Genomic DNA, 19,096 nt, shown 5'->3' with positions numbered 1-19,096 from the left:
TCAGAGAAATTTGGAATGGGATTCCTTTTGCCAAATTGGATGGGATTGTCCCCCTGGACAGACAGTCCCATAGAGGACTGATGACAGAAATTACACCCTGGAGGTTCCCTGTAGATGCAATCCAATGAAGACAAACCATGGTAGTGATTTGGACTCCTGATGCCATGTGGCTTAGTATTCTCAACATTTGACCAGTTGATACTTGCTGACGCTCTTAAATTTCCTCCACAGTGGAAATTAAGTTGGCTGCTTGAGTCGTGTCTAGCAAGGGTTCTATGAAATCTAATTTTTGTGTTAGCTCTAGATGTGATTTGGGATAGTAACTCCAATACCCAAATGGTTGAATTAAGAGATCTTTCTGCCCCTTCCTGAGTTATGTGCTTGACCAGACAATCATCCAAATTAGAGAAACACATGCATCCCCAGTCTGTGTAGATACAAACATTTTGCAAGCATCTGAGGAACTGACACAAAGCCAAACAGCAAAATGCAGTGCTGGTAGGAGTGTTTCTCTGTAACACATCATAGATACTTCCTATGGCATACATGTATCTGAATGTGCATGTAAGAGTCCTTTAGATCCGGAGAACACAGCCACAGCCTTTTTTTTGAAGTAGTGGAATAAAGGAACCCAAGAAAAGCCATCTTGAACTTTTGCTTTGTGAGATGTTAGATCAGGACCCTCAGGTCTAGGATTGGACGATATCTGCCCATATTTTTTTTGTAATCAGAAAAATATTTGGAATAAAATTTCCCACAGTGGAACAGTCTCAATTGCATTGGCCTCTAAGAGGGAAGAGAGTTCCTTTGTAGGTATTTCTTGATGCCAAGAGCTTATTAAGCTTCATGTTCTTGGTAGGCTTGTGAAGGCAGTCAAAACCCTGATCCTGATTTTCCCTGCAATGCTGGCTGTGACTTTTAGGCCCTCTGAGACAAGAGTGAGAGCCCTGCCCCTAGCAGCTTCATAGTAAAAATAGCTGCCATGACCTGTAGCAGACGTCTGGCAGTATTAGCAGTAGTATCATGAGACCTACTACTAGAGATCACCATGACTATTTTTACTATGGAACCGCTAGAGGTAGGAGCGAGTGTGGTTCACTCCTGCCCCACCACCCCTCTGGACCACTTGGGGAAGGGAGTGTCAGTCCTGGTGTCGAGAGGGTTAGGAGGGGGATCACAACTTGTCAGGGTGGGAGAAAGGGAGGGCAGGACACTACGTTGCAAGCCAGTACCCAGATGTTCAGTGGCAGCACCTGCATAGCTAACCGGACAAAGTTAGAACTGCTTCTTATATGGTCCTACATACCAGGTTAACTATACGAGTGTTGACACTGAATATTGCCAGGACCCACATAACTCCCAGTTTCGCCCCCTGTAATGCTCCTGACCTGCCCACTTGGGTTTAGAAAAGGTTTGGGCAAGTTCCTGTATTAAAAGGCCATAGTCTGCTACTAAGATAGACATGGGGAAAGCCAGTGCTTGTTCCTCAAATCAGTAGTATGAATCTTGCTACTGTTGGGATTCTGTCAGGTATTTGTGACCTGAATTGACCACTGTTGGAAGCAGGATACTGGGCTAGATGGACCACTGGTCTGACAGTATGGCTGGTGAGTGTTGATTTTCAGCGGCACTGCCCAGTTGAGTGCCGCAGCTAGGCAGGCACAAGGAATTTAAACAGACAGGAGGCTGTCCTGCCCATTTAAATCACTTTGAATATTCACCCCTTAGAAACTAGAGAAAAACCTAATGAACTAATGGGTGAACTCCAAATACCATGAAAGAGCAACTGGACAAGACTTACAAGGGCCGATATTCAGACTGCGGAAGTTAGTCCAACTAACTCCAGCGGTCACCGCTAAACCTGGACCATTTCTGGTGACCAGCATTGAATATCTGGCTTATTTTCGGCTGATTAGAAGATAACCAGCTATAGCGATATTCAGACTTAGCTGGTTATCTTCGAACCGGGCAAAGATATCCCACATATTCACGCAGCTATGTCAGCCGATATAACCGACTATCTGCTAGCCACTGATATTCAGGGGGAGATAGCCGGCTATCCCCCGCTGAAAATCGCCAGATAGTCGGTTATGGGGCATTTAACCAGCCAGGTGCCGATCCTGGCCTGTTAAATGCTTTTGAATATCCGGGGGGGGGGGGGGGGGGGGGGGGGGGGGGGGGACAGCAGACTTTTGAATCGAAAATATAAAATGACGGCCACTAGTACATAAGAAATGCCACACTGTGGAAAGACCCAAGGGTCCATCGGAGCCCCGCATCCTGTCCACGACAGAGCCAATCCAGGCCAAGGGGCACTGGCAAGCTTTCCCAACGTACAAACATTCTATACAGTTATTCCTGGAATGTGGATTTTTCCCCAGTCCATTTAGTATCGGTTTATGGACTTGTCCTTTAGGAACCGTCTAACCCCCTTTTAAACTCTGCCAAGCTAACCGCCTTCACCACGTTCTCCGGCAACGAAATTCCGAGTTTAATTACATGTTGGGTGAAGAAACATTTTCTCCGATTAGTTTTAAATTTACTATACTGTAGTTTCAATCGCATGCCCCCTAGTCCTAGTATTTTGGAAAGCGTGAACAGACAGCTTCACATCCACCTGATGAAAAACAAGTCCAATTGGTTCCCTGGAAAAGATTAGACTGGAGAGGTCCCATGTGACAGCAACAGGCAGGAACAGGCAATGCATCCATGGTGAAATGGTCCAAACACATTAGAAAAGTAGCTGGGGTACCATTTCCTGTGCCATGGCTTCAAAGGACCCAGGAGAAGGCACACTTGTTACACCAGCTGATTTTCTGGCCATGTGAATCCTAGGAAAGACTGCTTTTCTTCATGAGGTCTGCTTTTCTTTTGGTTGCACATGGAGTGATACAGTGACACTATGAGATTCTCTTTTTTTATTCTTAGTGCGTGGACTTTGATCCGGGGGAACTGGGTTTAATTCCTCTGTTGCCTAACGGTCAGCAGTGGGCTAAGATCCTGGGAAACAGGTTCAATTCCATCTGCAGCTCCATGTGACCCTGGGCAAGTCACTTAGCCCTCCATTGCCCCAGGTACAATATACTTAGATTGTCAGCCCATCAGGGACAGTGCAAATACCTGTATAGTATATGTAAACCATCTTGATTTGTATATCAAATTGATAAGTACATATAAGTACATAAGTATTGCCATACTGGGAAAGACCAAAGGTCCATCAACCCCAGCATCCTGTTTCCAACAGTGGCCAATCCAGGTCACAAATACCTGGCAAGATCCCCAAAAAGTACAAAACATTTATACTGCTTATCCCAGAAATAGTGGATTTTCCTCAAGTCCATTTAATAATGGTTTAGGACTTTTCCTTTAGGAAGCTGTCCAAACCTTTTTAAACTCCGCTAAGCTAACCGCCTTTACCACATTCTCTGGCAACGAATTCCAGAGTTTAATTACACGTTGAGTGAAGAAAAATTTTCTCTAATTTCTTTTAAATTTACTACATTGTAGCTTTATCGCATGCCCCCTAGTCCTAGTATTTTTGGAAAACGTAAACAGACGCTTCACTTCTACCCGTTCAACTCCACTCATTATTTTATAGACCTCTATCATATGTCCCCTCAGCCGCCTTTTCTCCAAGCTGAGAACCTAAACCTAACTTAAGTGTAGAGGAAACCAGGTTCAAATCCCATTGTGGTTCACTGTGATCTTAGACAAGTCACTTAAGCCTCCATTGTCTCAGGTTTACAAACTTATATTGTAAGCCCTCTATGGACAGAAAAATTCCTACAGATCCTGAATGTAATTCACCTTGGGACCAATATTCAGACATGGGAGGGAGCCCAGCTATCTCCTGCAGTCGGCAGCAAATCTGGAAATTCAATGCTGGGGCCATATCCACAACCGGCATTGAATTTCCAGGGGGGGGTTTTTGGCTGCTAAAATATAGCCAAATAAGCTGATATTCATCGGCTGACCAGCTAAGTTATAGCAGCCAAAGATAGACCTGCTATTTACGCAGGTTAGCCGGTCAGCCAATGAATATTGGTGCTAACTGGTTATATCGTACAACATAGCCGGTGACCGAGCTAAGTGCTAATATTAAACTGAGATAGTAGGGTATCTCGCACTGAGCCATTCATGGCCTGTTAAATAGTTTTAAATATCGGCCACCTTGAGTTTCACCTGAATAAGGTGTATGAATAAAATTGAAAATCCTTCCCCTCTAACATACAATCTACCTTCTTGGCCATGGCCACACATTAATGTTCTTTTTTTCTGAGTGGTGACTCCTAATGTGGAATCTTGCATTCTGTAGCTATAGTTTGGGTTGCTGTTCCCCATGTGAGTCCCTCTGTGCTTGTCCACACTGAATTTCATCTGACATTTGGATGTCCCATCTCACAAGGTCCTCTTGAATTTCTCACAGTCCTCTTGTGATTTAATAACATTGAATAATTTTGTGTTATCTACAAATCTGATCCCCTCAATTGTTCCCATTTCCAGGTAATTTATAAATAAGTGAAAATGCAGGTTCCTGGGGGCACTCCACTATTTACTTTTCTCCACTGAGATAATAATAAGCTGCTGAAAGCACAAACACAGATAGCAGGATCCTGTGTTGAAATCCTATTCATAGCTACATCATCCCAGTGCAGGAATCATGGACACAAATACATCAATTTAGTGCTGGGATCTGCTACAGAGACACAGTCCAGCACTGGGATAACAATCATAGATACACCAATCCAGCACTGAGTGACAGAAACTTACACACTAATCCACTGCTGGAATCAATGATTCAGAAATACCGATGCAATAAGATACAAGTATTCTATCCTAGTGCTGGACTCACAGGCACAGATGCAGTACACTGACCAGGTGTTAAAATCAAAAACACAAAGATGCATATACTACTACTACTACTACTACTTAACATTTCTAGAGCGCTACTAGGGTTACGCAGCGCTGTACAATTTAACAAAGAGAGACAGTCCCTGCTCAAAGAGCTTACAATCTAATAGACAAGTGAACGGTCGGTCCGATAGGGGCAGTCAAATTGGGGCAGTCTGGATTCACTGAACGAATCCCAGGCAAAGATTCCACAATCCAATGCTGAATTCTGAGACACAGCTACACCGATCCAAAGATGGAATCCTACACACAGCTAATCCAGTCCATACATACAGATGCAGCAATCCAACTCTGGAATCCTATGCATAGATACATGTAACCATGAAATACCAGGCACAGATTCCACAATCCAGTGCTCGAATCCTATGCATAGATACGTGTAACCATATATCTATGAGGTCACAGACATGAATATCCTGACACACATGCTCTGAAGCACTGCTGGAATTCTAGATTTGATACCTTAACCCAGTGCAGTCACAGATTCCACAATCCAATGCTGAATTCTGAGACACAGCTACACCGATCCAAAGATGGAATCCTACACACTGCTAATCCAGTCCAATGCTGAAATCCTACATACAGACGCAGCAATCCAATTCTGGAATCCTATGCATAAATACATGTAACCGTGAAATACCAGGCACAGATTCCACAATCCAGTGCTCGAATCCTATGCATAGATATGTGTAACCATATATCTATGAGGTCACAGACATGAATATCCTGACACATATGCTCTGAAGCACTGCTGGAATTCTAGATTTGATACCTTAACCCAGAGTTAGAATCATAGACCGATACATTGATCCAGTTTTGAACTTCAATGCACAGATACACTAATCCACTAATGGAATTGCAGACACAAATAACCAAATCCAGTTTTGGAATACTAGGCAATTACGCTCAGTGCAGATCTCATGGACAGATACACCAAGCAAATGCTGCTGACACAATCATAGGTACTAAATCACCCAGTACGGGAATCAGATAGATTCAGCTCCCATAGAGATATAAACACCCTTAACCAGTACTGAAATCGAAATCAACACAGATACATAAACTGTATGTCTTACCCCTGATGGACCAAAGCTGATGGAAGGAGACCCCTCTATTTCTGTATCAGCTCTGAGTATTTCCCCTCAGCTCCCATAATAATCCTGTTGGTGTCTCTGCCTGTTGAGCAGAGTGAAGAGATGTGAATAACGATTAAAGGTTTCACATATCACACCTTGAAATAGTCAGAACATCTCTGTCCCTCTATGTGCTCCCTCAAAGACAGCCCCCTTTACTTCTTCCCTCCCATCACAGTATCAATCACTCTCTTCATAGAACAGCAGAGAATAGACTGGGGCGTGAGCAGCATCCCGATATACAGGGGCTGTTTCCTGGCGTCATGGAAACTGGTATAGGACTGACAGAATGCAGGAAATACAGAAAGAGGGAGAGCTGCCTCCTGACTAGCACAACACAATGAAAGCAAAGAGAGGAGTATGGAGAAAGGAATCCTAACTAATATGTCAGGAATAAGAACATAAGAACATGAGTTGCCCTACTGGGTCAACTAAGGGTCCACCTAATGTAGTATCCTGTTTCTAATAGTGGCCAGTCCAGGTCACAAGTACCTGGCAGTCCAAGATGTAGCAAGATTCCTTACTACTTAACCTCAGGGATAAGAGTGGCTTTGAATAAAAAAGAAAGGCAAAAAACACTGTGGAAAAACTACAGGCTCTAACAAGTCCATCAAATTCCTTGTTCACCTACATGTCTGTTGCGATCCCTCAATGATTACCATTTGGTCCTACCTAACCCTAAACAATCCAGCTTAGAAACCACTAGACACTGTGCCTTTTATGTTGCAGCCCCTTTCCCATGGAATTCCCTCCCCCTTGACATTCTTCCAGAGCAGTCCTTTTAAAAAATTTAAACCAGCCATAAAAGTGGCTGTTTCACCAACTTTATAACCTCCCTGAGGGCGGTGTGCTGCCACATACTCCTACTTCATCCTCAAGCCCCACCTTCCCCCTATTCTTCTTCCAGCCCCTTCTCATCCCCCTTTAGCTCCTCCCCATTTCTTGTCTCAGGAGTATACATTGTCCCTGTCAGAATGATTGCTGTTCTGTTCTATCAAGCATTGTATTTCCTTTCCTATTTCTACAACCTTGTTTATTGTATTTAGATTGTAAACCGCCTAGGTCTACTTGTTAGTAAAGGTAATATAACAAATTATTATTAATAAATGATACTGATAATGCACAGCTGTTACAATTGGAACAGTCTGTGGATAACACTCTTCTGATCTAGAAGGAAAAAGCCTCAGAGCTCAGTCTGGAATTCACTACTACTTCCAGACTGTTCACGATTAATAACCTCATTAACTGAAAAAACCTACCCCCCCCCTCCGATACTCAGCAGCAGTTGAACAGCCAGGCTCAGCACCTGGCCGATTAAATGGCGAAAAACCAGCTATTCGCCAATACATGGCTGGCCTTGTATTGCTGAATATTGCCGATAAGCAGTAAGCAGCTAGTGGGTATTTGGTTATATCGGGGCTATAACCAGCTATCTGACGATTTTTAAAATGTGACCAGCCAAGCTGGGCAGCATAGGTGGTCGGTGGCCCAACTGTTTGGGGAGGCTAAAGGGGGTGGGGTTAAGGGTGGGGCCAGGGGTGGGGCTTACATCCATAATTGTCTGGCAACACACAGTAAAAAAATAAGTAAAAGTAAAATAGTCACAATTAATACCTTTTATTAACTTTAGATATTAGATATGTATCATATGTCAAAGAGAAAAGTGGTTGCTCAAAGCATATATTAACCAATGTTTTCTTGTCATCAAGCAGATGAAGCCATTACGTATGGGTTATGTCCATCAACCAGCAGGGGAGATAGAGAGCACTCAAACTTTCACAGTGCCCTCTTGGCCAGCTAGCTCCACTGCCTCTTCAGTATTCTCTATCTCCCTTAGCAGGGTGGCTGCAGCTTGTTCGAGCTCCAGAAAAATCTGCCGGGAGGTGGTTCCTGGCTTGCCAGTTGTTAACCGGGGTGTTGGAGGCTATAGCAGCTTCACTTTAAAGGCCCATAGGTTAGCCCTTTCCCTGCCTTACCCATACCTCTGTGGATGTGGACATATTGCCTTGCTTTCCCTGTCCTTACCCACCAACAGTGGTTGCAGGCATATAGGTTCGCCCTTTCCCTGCCTTTCCCACTCATCTGAGCCTCCGGAGTCTTCAATACCTCTGCTTTCCTCACAGCTTAAAAAAAAAAAAAAAAAAAAGTCACGTCACATTTTTAAACGCAGAGACGCTGGAACAGAGGTTTTTTGACCTGATTTTCAGCAGGATCGTAGTTGTACACTAGATCCTTTGAGGTAAGAGAGTTTTCCAACTCCTCCGGGGTGGGCCCGCGATCGGGGCGATTTTGGCGCGAAACCGCCATTTTGGATTTTACCGCCGTTTTTTTGGCGATGGCTGTGGACAATGTAAAGCGCTGTTCCACTTGTGGCAAGCGCAAATCAGTAGCAGGGCTCTGTAAATCGTGCTGTACTGGCGTAGGAGCCGGCCTGAGCTTGGCGAGCGATGTTTCTTCCTGCTCTGAGCTGGCAGCGGGCGCCATTTTGCTTACACCGCATGGCGTGGCCTCCGTGGACACGGAGAGACCTGAGCCGGGTGGGGCACCTCGAGATGAGGTTATTTCAGGAGTGGCTAGCACCGGATAGGATTTGGGTGCCCAGGGTGAGATTTTCTCCCCGGATTTTGTGCTTTTGCTGCATAAAGCATACATGATGAAAAGAGCCCTTCCTCAAGGGTCGCCTGAGGCTCCTCTGATTGCCCCCCCGATGGATTCTGGCCTGGGACGGCCCAGTGAGGCTTTTTTCCCGGGTGCTTGGCCTAAAGATAAGCGCAGAAGGGTTAATTCCCCTTCAGATTGTGGTGCACCTTCCCCCCCCCCCCCCCCCCCCCCCCCCCCCCCCCGTGGTCGGGGTGTGAGGATTCAGAGAACTCTGACAGACGTTCTTGGTCTGAGGAACCAGAGTAACGTGCGGATTTACCACAGGGTCTGGATGATCCCTCCGCGGTGAGGATTTTCCACCGTGATGAGCTGCCAGCGCTTATTTCAGATACCCTGCAGGCCCTCTCGATTGAAGATCCTGACAGTGGCATGGCCTCCTTGGGTAATCCCAGGATGGCTAGTACCAAGAAAGCTGCTCGGGCCTTCCCTTTGCATGACTCCATCCTAGAGCTTGTTTCGGCTCAGTGGGCTGACCCCGAGGGACCTTTGAGAGTTTCCAGGGCTATGGGGCAGTTATACCCTCTGCGTGAGGGACATATGGCTCGTTTTCAAATGCCTACAGTGGATGCCCTAGTCACTGCGGTGACAAAGAGAACTACCCTCCCTGTTGAAGGAGGTGTTGCCCTGAAGGATGTTCAAGACCGTAGGCTGGAAACAGCATTGAAACGGTCCTTTGAAATTGCAGGTCTCACTGTTCGGGCGTCTGCAGGCAGCTGTTATGCTGTGAGAGCCTGCCTAGCTTGGCTGCAACAGGCAGTGGCTCAGCCCAGAGATGGAGCGGAGCCCTTCTTGGATGTGGCTCCGCGGATGGAGGTGGCCTTGTCCTTTCTGGCTGATGCCCTTTATGACCTTGTCAGAGCTTCGGCTAAACAAATGGCAGTAGCAGTGGCGGCTAGCCGTCGTCTGTGGCTACAACACTGGGCAGCGGACATGGCCTCTAAGCAAAGGTTGGTGAAGTTGCCTTTTCAAGGACTTCTCCTATTTGGTGAGGAGTTGGAGAAAATTGTGAAAGGCCTGGGTGATCCAAAACCCCAGCGCTTGCCCGAAGATAGGCAGAGGCCTTCCTCTAAGGGCCAGGCGGTCCACTCCTCGTATAGACCTCGCTTCCGTGAAGCTAGAAGGTACCGCCCGGGGCGTTCTGCTGGGTTCACTTCACGTGCCCGTGGTCAGCAGAGGAACTCCTTTCGCTCGGACAAGCGTTCCGCAGCCGGTGGCTCAAGACCAGGAGTTCAGGGGCGACCCTCTCAATGATGGTGCGCCGGCCCTCTCCTCGATGCCTGTCATTGGAGGACGGCTTTCCCTCTTTGTCGAGGAGTGGGCCAAGATTTCCTCAGATCAGTGGGTTCTGGACCTGATCAGAGATGGATACAGAATAGAATTCAACGCCCCAGTAAGAGACGTGTTTGTGGAGTCCCGATGCGGTTCTGCCATCAAACGGGCGGCGGTGGAGGAGACTTTATAAGGTCTGATTCAGTTAGGGGCTGTGACCCCGGTGCCTCCCGCCGAGCAAGGCTGCGGCCGATACTCCATCTACTTTGTGGTGCCGCGAAAAGGTGGGTCCTTTCGCCCTATTCTGGACTTAAAAGAAGTGAACAAGTCCCTGAGAGTGCGGCATTTCCACATGGAATCCCTGCGCTCCGTCATTGCGGCGGTTCAGCCAGGAGAGTTTCTCACGTCTCTAGACCTGAAAGAAGCTTACTTGCACATACCGATTTGGCCCCCGCACCAGAAGTTTCTGAGGTTTGCGGTGTTGGGAAAACATTTCCAGTTCAGGGCCTTGCCTTTTGGCCTCCCCACAGCTCCCCGAACCTTTTCGAAGGTAATGGTGGTAGTAGCTGCTTTTCTCAGGCGAGAAGGTATCAGGGTTCACCCATACCTAGACGACTGGCTCATCAGAGCAGACTCTGCAACAGAGAGCTTACAAGCTACAGCCAGAGTGGTCTCAGTACTGCAATCTCTAGGCTGGGTCGTCAATATGGCCAAAAGTCACCTGTCCCCTTCACAATCTCTAGAGTTTTTGGGGGCCAGGTTCGACACAGTCTCGGGCTATGTGTTCCTACCTGAGCTAAGGTGGTGCAAGCTTCAGAATCAAGTCCGTCTGCTCCTGAGGATGCCCCGCCCGCGAGCTTGGGACATTGTCCAGCTGCTGGGATCGATGACAGCCACGATGGAAGTGGTACCCTGGGCGAGAGCGCACCTGAGACCTCTACAGTATTCCCTACTCCGGAGATGGTCTCCTATTTCTCAGGATTACCAATGCAGACTTACTTGGCTCCCTGCGGCCCGTCTCAGCATGGAGTGGTGGCTCTCGGACAGCATGCTGCGGCGAGGAATGCCACTGACGCTCCCCGTTTGGTGCCTAGTGGTAACAGATGCCAGCCTGAAGGGCTGGGGCGCACACTGCAAGGGGAAACATGCCCAGGGTCTATGGACACCCGAGGAGACGGAGTGGTCCATCAACCGCCTAGAGTTGAAAGCGGTGTTTCAGGCGCTTCTGGCCTTTCAAGTGACCCTGGAAGGATTGGCTGTCAGAGTGATGTCGGACAACACGACAACGGTGGCCTATATAAATCGACAAGGCGGAACAAGGTGCAGAGCACTAGCCGCGCAGGCCGAACTGATTTGCCACTGGGCCGAGCTGCATCTTCAGTGTCTGTCGGCAGCTCATATTGCAGGTCAGAGCAATGTGCAGGCCGATTATCTGAGCAGGCATCAGATCGATCCAGCAGAATGGAATCTGGCAGCCGAAGTATTCCTGCAGATCTGTGCCAAGTGGGGCAAGCCCGTGATGGATCTAATGGCGACAAGTGCCAATACCAAAGTCCCGTGCTTCTTCAGCAGACGGAGAGATCCTCGCTCGGCGGGGTTGGATGCCTTGGCTCAATCCTGGCCGCCGGGTCTACTTTATGTGTTTCCCCCATGGTCCTTGATAGGGCGCCTGCTCTTGCGGATTCGGCTGCACCCAGGAGAAGTGGTCCTCATCGCCCTGGATTGGCCAAGGAGACCTTGGTATGCAGACCTCTGACAGATGCTCCTGGAGGCTCCTCTGCCGTTACCTCTGGTACCGAACCTGTTGACTCAGGGACCGGTAGCCATGGAGGACGCCGGCCGCTTTGGTCTTACGGCATGGCTATTGAGAGGGCGCAATTGAGGGATAAAGGTTATTCCAATAAAGTTATTTCCACTCTCCTGCAAGCCCGCAAGCGGTCCACTTCCGTGGCTTATGCCAGGATTTGGTGCCTGTTTGAGTCTTGGTGTGCTTCCAGAGCCATTGCTCCAATGCGGGCTCCTGTCTCGCCGATTCTGGACTTTTTGCAGGAAGGTGTACAAAAAGGCTTGGCCTATAATTCCCTGCGGGTGCAGGTGGCAGCGTTGGCCTCCCTTCGTGGTAAGGTGGAAGGCGTGTCTTTGGCTGCTCACCCAGATGTGGCACGGTTTCTTAGAGGGGTGCTTCGGCTCCGACCTCCAGTGCGAGCACCCTGTCCAGCTTGGAACCTGGGGCTAGTTTTGAAATCCCTGCAGGCATCTCCTTTTGAGCCACTTCGGCGAGCATCGGAGAAAGATTTGACACTGAAGGCCGTTTTTCTGGTGGCCATTACCTCGGCGAGACGGGTGTCAGAGCTCCAGGCGCTGTCCTGTAGAGACCCTTTTCTGCAATTTTCAGAGTCCGGAGTCACGGTTCGGACCGTGCCTTCCTTTATGCCTAAGGTGGTTTCAGCCTTTCACCTAAACCAGCCTATTTTCTTGCCCTCTTTTTTAAAGGTATGGATATGAGGTGATATAACGCATGTATACCTGATCTTGATTTGTTCATGCTGTTTTTAGAGCATAGACCATAGAGGTCTGCCCAGCACTGTCCTTGTTCTAAAACCCATCCATATCTATCCAGGCCGCCATCAGGGCACAGACCATAGAAGTCCACCTAGTGCTGGCTTTGCTTCCAAATTACCAGTGTTTTTTTTCTATATAATGCAGTGATAACTGGTATTTTAAAGTTTTGGAAAGGTCCTCTTTTCGTAGCCAGTCCTACCAATGTGTTCTTGTTAAACAGGTTTTGAAAAAGGATGGGGGGGGGGGGGGGGTGTGTAAGCAGGCAGGCCAGGCAGCAGTTTTGTGGAGGCTTCTTGCCAAGTTTTATTACCAAGATAACTGAGCATGGTTGAGAGGCTAAAAAGGAAGGGGTGGAGCCCAGGATAACTTCAAATGATGGCTCATAGCACTGTAGGCCAAATTCTAAAGCTAACTACATAAGACACCAATGTCCCACCCCTACAAATCTACTTCATCAAAACTCATCAAACAGCCACACAAGCTATTGTCATACCTCTATCATCGTCCCATCCCTATCAACATCCCACCTACTTAAATCACCTCATCAGTACCCTTCACACAACTACATAAATCATCTTCCCTCCTCAAAAATCAACATCCCACCTCTACAAATCACCTCATCAATACCCTTCACACAACTACATAAATCGTCCTACCACCTCAAAACTATCTTCCTGAAAATTCTGCAGACAAAAACAGACTACCTCTCTGAAAATTCTATGTACTTTTCACTTAAGAAGGGTTCCAGAGGAGATCCGGGAAATTATAGACCGGTGAGTTTGACGTCGGTGCCGGGCAAGATGGTGGAGGCTATTATTAAGAATAAAATTGCAGAGCATATACAAAAACATGGACTGATGAGACAAAGTCAGCACGGATTTAGTGAAGGGAAGTCTTGCCTCACCAATCTAATGCATTTTTTTGAGGGGGGTAAGCAAACATGTGGACAATGGGGAGCCGGTTGATATTGTATATCTGGATTTTCAGAAGGCGTTTGACAAAGTGCCGCACGAAAGACTCCTGAAGAAATTGCAGAGTCATGGAATCGGAGGTAGGGTATTATTATGGATTAAGAACTGGTTGAAAGATAGGAAGCAGAGAGTAGGATTGCGTGGCCAGTATTCTCAGTGGAGGAGGGTAGTTAGTGGGGTCCCGCAGGGGTCTGTGCTGGGTCCGTTGCTTTTTAATGTATTTATAAATGACCTAGAGATGGGAATAACTAGTGAGGTAATTAAATTCGCCGATGACACAAAATTATTCAGGGTCGTCAAGTCGCAGGAGGAATGTGAACGATTACAGGAGGACCTTGCGAGACTGGGAGAATGGGCGTGCAAGTGGCAGATGAAGTTCAATGTTGACAAGTGCAAAGTGATGCATGTGGGTAAGAGGAACCTGAATTATAGCTACGTCTTGCAAGGTTCCGCGTTAGGAGTTACGGATCAAGAAAGGGATCTGGGTGTCGTCGTCGATGATACGCTGAAACCTTCTGCTCAGTGTGCTGCTGCGGCTAGGAAAGCGAATAGAATGTTGGGTGTTATTAGGAAGGGTATGGAGTCCAGGTGTGCGGATGTTATAATGCCGTTGTATCGCTCCATGGTGCGACCGCACCTGGAGTATTGTGTTCAGTACTGGTCTCCGTATCTCAAAAGATATAGTAGAATTGGAAAAGGTACAGCGAAGGGCGACGAAAATGATAGTGGGGATGGGACGACTTTCCTATGAAGAGAGGCTGAGAAGGCTAGGGCTTTTCAGCTTGGAGAAGAGACGGCTGAGGGGAGATATGATAGAAGTGTATAAAATAATGAGTGGAATGGATCGGGTGGATGTGAAGCGACTGTTCACGCTATCCAAAAATACTAGGACTAGAGGGCATGAGTTGAAGCTACAGTGTGGTAAATTTAAAACGAATCGGAGAAAATTTTTCTTCACCCAACGTGTAATTAGACTCTGGAATTCGTTGCCGGAGAACGTGGTACGGGCGGTTAGCTTGACGGAGTTTAAAAAGGGGTTAGATAGATTCCTAAAGGACAAGTCCATAGACCGCTATTAAATGGACTTGGAAAAATTCCGCATTTTTAGGTACACCTTGTCTGGAATGTTTTTACGTTTGGGGAGCGTGCCAGGTGCCCTTGACCTGGATTGGCCACTGTCGGTGACAGGATGCTGGGCTAGATGGACCTTTGGTCTTTCCCAGTATGGCACTACTTATGTACTTATGTACTTAATCTTTTGGGCAGCTGCACCTTTTGGATGTGCGCAGGCCTCTGCTGCAGTATCTGCGAGTTACTAACTCTTTCAGGACTTCTGATCATCTGTTTGTTTTGCTATCCGGTTCTCGCAGAGGGTCTCCTGCGTCTAAAGCCACTATTGCCCGCTGGCTCAAAGAAACTATCTTTTCAGCTTATCTGCTGGCCGGCAGGGTTCCGCCTGTAGCCTTTAAGGCACATTCTACTAGAGCGATTTCTTCCTCTTGGGCTGAAACTGGAGCACTCTCTCTTCAAGAGATATGCAGTGCAGCAACATGGGCTTCTAAGCTTTCCTTTGCCCGACATTACAGGTTGGATGTGGCTGCTAGGAGGGATGCGCATTTTGGTGCACAAGTGCTAGCGCGTGGTGTGGCTTGTTCCCACCCTATCTAGGGATTGCTTTGTTACATCCCATACGTAATGGCTTCATCTGCTTGATGACAAGGAAGGGAAAATTAGGTTCTTACCTTGGTAATTTTCTTTCCTTTAGTCATAGCAGATGAAGCCATGAGCCCTCCCTGTATGATTGTCTGTATGCTGTGAATCTGTTTTTCAGGTTCTGTTCTAATTTCCTGAAGTTCCTTCCTTGGGAGAAAGTTGGAAAACAATCTTCAGGATTCATGTTCAGTTTAAATTTAGGAGGATGTGTTCATTCCCTCCAGCATGTTTTTTTTTTGGAGGATGTGTTGATTCTCTCCAGGAGGCGCGTGTGTTCCCCTCCAGTTCTATAAATAGGAGGATGAGTTCATTCCCTCCCAGAGTGTTGGGAGGATGTGTGATTCCCTCCAGGAGGCGCGTGTGTTCCCCTCCACTTATACAATAAGGAGGATGAGTTTATTCCCTCCAGGAGGATGTGCATTCCCTCCTTTATGAGTTCATGCCCTTGTGATGGGCCATCGTTCGCTGTGAGGAAAGCTCTTGTGATTCCCATTGCGGTTTGCCATACTGCTTTGGAAGCTTCAAATACTGAAGAGGCAGTGGAGCTAGCTGGCCAAGAGGGCACTGTGAAAGTTTGAGTGCTCTCTATCTCCCCTGCTGGTTGATGGACATAACCCATACGTAATGGCTTCATCTGCTATGACTAAAGGAAAGAAAATTACCAAGGTAAGAACCTAATTTTCCCATACTATTCAAAAATATTATCAATTATTAAACACTGCTATTTCCATCCATGGAAAATCCCAAAATGAAATGGTCACATTAGTGAAGAAACATCCGGTGACTAGACATCATAGGTGTCAATGATCTGCTCAGAGTTAATATCTCCAACAAGAGCTACGGAGTCTCAATGCGTGGATGAGATGATGGTGCATGGAGGAGGGTTTTAGATTTGTTAGGAACTGGGCAACATTCTGGGAAAGGGGGAGCCTATTCCGTAAGGATGGGTCCAGGCTGCTGGCATCGGGATTTAAAAAAGAAATTGAGCAGCTTTTAAACTAGAAACGAGGGGAAGGCCGACAGTCACACAACAGTGTATGGTTCGGAATAAGGTATCTTGTAAAGATATTGCCCAAACAGGGAGGATGGGGGTTCCTGATGGTGAGGTTGCAAAGGCGACCGTAATAGATTCGTCTGTAAACAGAAATAATAAAAATCAGGCAGAAGATAGTAAATTAATACTGTCAAGTAATCAACATAATGTGACTAGGAATAACTTGAAGTGTCTTTTTGCAAATGCTAGAAGCCTAAGACATAAGATGGGAGCATTGGAATATATTGCACTAAATGAAAAAATAGATATAATAGGCAACTCCGAGACCTGGTGGAAGGAGGATAACCAGTGGGACACTGTCATACCGGGATACAAATTGTATCGCAGTGATAGAGTGGACCGAATTGAGGGAGGAGTAGCATTGTATATTAATGAGGGCATTGAATCAAATAGACTGAAAATTTTACAGGAAACAAACAACCTTTTGGAATCATTATGGATCAAAATTCCATGTGTCAATGGGAAAAGGACAGTGGTAGGAGTGTCCGCCCGACCAGGATGAGCAGACAGATGCAGACATGTTAAAGGAAATTAGGGACGCTAATAAAATGGGCAACACGATAATAATGGGTGATTTCAATTACCAAAAACACTCCAATAATTCTACTGCGTAAACCACGTGTTTGTGGGCAGCAGTGGCTGAAAATAATGAAAAAAGTGGAGAAAAAAAGACCTCAGAATTCTCGGAACCACCTCATTTTTAAAGGACATGCCTTTTATATAATGAGGGCACCACTTTAATCATGTCTTCACAAAAAAAACTCCACTGATTCAATTCAAAATAACTCAGCCCCTGTACCCTCACAAACACATATACTCGAGACTTCACATATGTTAGAAAGTAACAACAAAATCGTTACTTATCTTGGATGGCCATTTCACAAACTCTTCTAATGTTCTTTAAAGTCCATAAAGTCCCGCAATCCCGACAGGGAAGCCCTGTTTCGCAAAAATACTGCTGCTTCAGGGGAAATCTTTTTCAAAACACATCCAAGTCAAAAACACATCCAAGTAATTGAAACTTCTCACAGTCTCCAATTCATCATGGTACAAAAATGGTGGATGGCTTTTTCTTCAAATGAACAGCTTAAATACTCTGCGTCCGACGTCAAAGACATGTGCTCCAATCAGATGAGCAAAGTGATTACAAAAATGCTTTCCATTCAATGGATACATTCAAACCTTTCGGAATCACTGTTTGTAACAAAAATATCCATCGTTGTTCCCTTTGTCTTAACAGACGTCTAATGTCACCCCTTCTTTCTGGTACCTTTAATTGTTCCACCACACTACACCTCAGTTCTGAAAATTGGTGCTGTTTCTTTAAACAATGAGACACCATAGGCTCATAAGTCTTGTCCGCTTGTATGCAGTGTCTGTGCTCTATTAATCGTGTTCTCAAGGGCCGAGATGTCTGTCCTACATAAAGCAATTTGCACGGACAGCTTATGATGTAAATTACATTGTCAGAAGCACAGCTAGTTATTGAACGCAAAGGATAAACATTATCCGTGCATTTATCTATTAACACCCTGGACTCAACCATGACACTGCACACCGAGCAATGACCACAAGCCCTATGGGAACTTTCTTTCGGTGTCAAATAATCTATGCGGTTCCACGTATCTGCAGGACACAAAGCATCATTAAGGTTGTTATTACGTTGGTACGCAAAAATGATCCTGAGGTTCTGCAGACAAGGATGCGCTTGTAACATAAGTAAATGTTTTCTGATGATGTTAATCATTTTACTTGAATGAGCATTGTATCGCGTCACAAATGTCAAAATTTCTTCTCAATTCTGAGAAGTCAATCTTGGCTGCAACAGCCACTCTCTATGATTATTTCTTGCATGTTTCTTCGCTGCAGACACCAATCTATTGGGGTAGCCTCTGTCAATCAATTTTAGTTCCAGCTGATTGGCAATATAGACTGGGTTAATGTAGCATTGGGGCATGCCAAGGAGGTAAAATTCCTTGATGAAATCAAGGACTGCTTCATGGAGCAGCTGGTACAGGAGCCGACGAGAGAAGGAAAAATTCTAGATCTAGTCATTTGTGGAGCACATGATCTGGAACGAGAGGTAATGGTGCGGGGGCCGCTTGATAACAGTGATCATAATATGATCAGCTTTGAAATCTGCTTTCAAAAAAGTAGACAACGGAAGTCAAATATGTTGGTGTTTAACTTCAAAAAAGGGAGCTATGATAAAATGAGAAGAATGGTAAAAAAGAACTTAGAGAAGTGAAGGATAGGCTGAAAAACCTACAACAGACGTGGATGCTTTTCAAAAACACCATCCTGGAGGCCCAGGCCAAATATATTCCATGTATCAGTAAAGGAGGGCGGAAGGCCAAACGACAACTGGCATGGTTAAAAACAGAGGTGAAGGAGGCTATTGGAACAAAAAGAGGATCCTTCAGAAAATGGAAGAAAGAACCGACTGAAGATAATAAAAAGTGGCATAAGGAATGTCAAATCAGATGCAAAGCGCAGATAAGAAAGGCTAAGAAGGACTTTGAAAGGAAGATAGCGGTAGAGGCAAAAACACATAGTAAATTTTTTTTCAGGTATATAAAAAGCAGAAAACCGGCAAAAGAATTAGTTGGGCACTGGATGAACGGAGGAGTAAAAGGGGCACTCAGGGAAGATAAAGAAATAGCGGAAAGATTAAATGAGTTCTTTGCCTCGGTCTTCACCGAGGAAGATTTGGTTGGGATACCGGTGCCGGACAGGGTATTCGAGGCTGAAGAGTCGGAGAAACTTAATGAAATCTCTGTAAACCTGGAGGATGTAATGGGGCAGTTCTGCAAACTAAAGAG

At 46.2% G+C, this 19,096-nt stretch overlaps 1 protein-coding gene across 1 annotated transcript in view; it reads right to left on the bottom strand.

Annotated features, from left to right (window-relative positions):
* The window catches only part of CHL1 (cell adhesion molecule L1 like), a 147,891-nt gene extending 141,771 nt beyond the window's left edge, over nucleotides 1–6,120 (bottom strand). Inside the window, exon 1 of the mRNA XM_030208520.1 lies at nucleotides 5,988–6,120. The gene's annotated coding sequence lies outside the window, so the exon portion shown is untranslated. The remainder of the gene's footprint in view (nucleotides 1–5,987) is intronic.
* Between the last annotated feature and the right edge of the window lie 12,976 nt (nucleotides 6,121–19,096).

This window comes from Microcaecilia unicolor, chromosome 6 (genome assembly GCF_901765095.1).
Source record: "Microcaecilia unicolor chromosome 6, aMicUni1.1, whole genome shotgun sequence".
Taxonomy (NCBI): Eukaryota; Metazoa; Chordata; class Amphibia; order Gymnophiona; family Siphonopidae; genus Microcaecilia; species Microcaecilia unicolor.
This window is presented reverse-complemented; position numbering and strand designations above follow the sequence as displayed.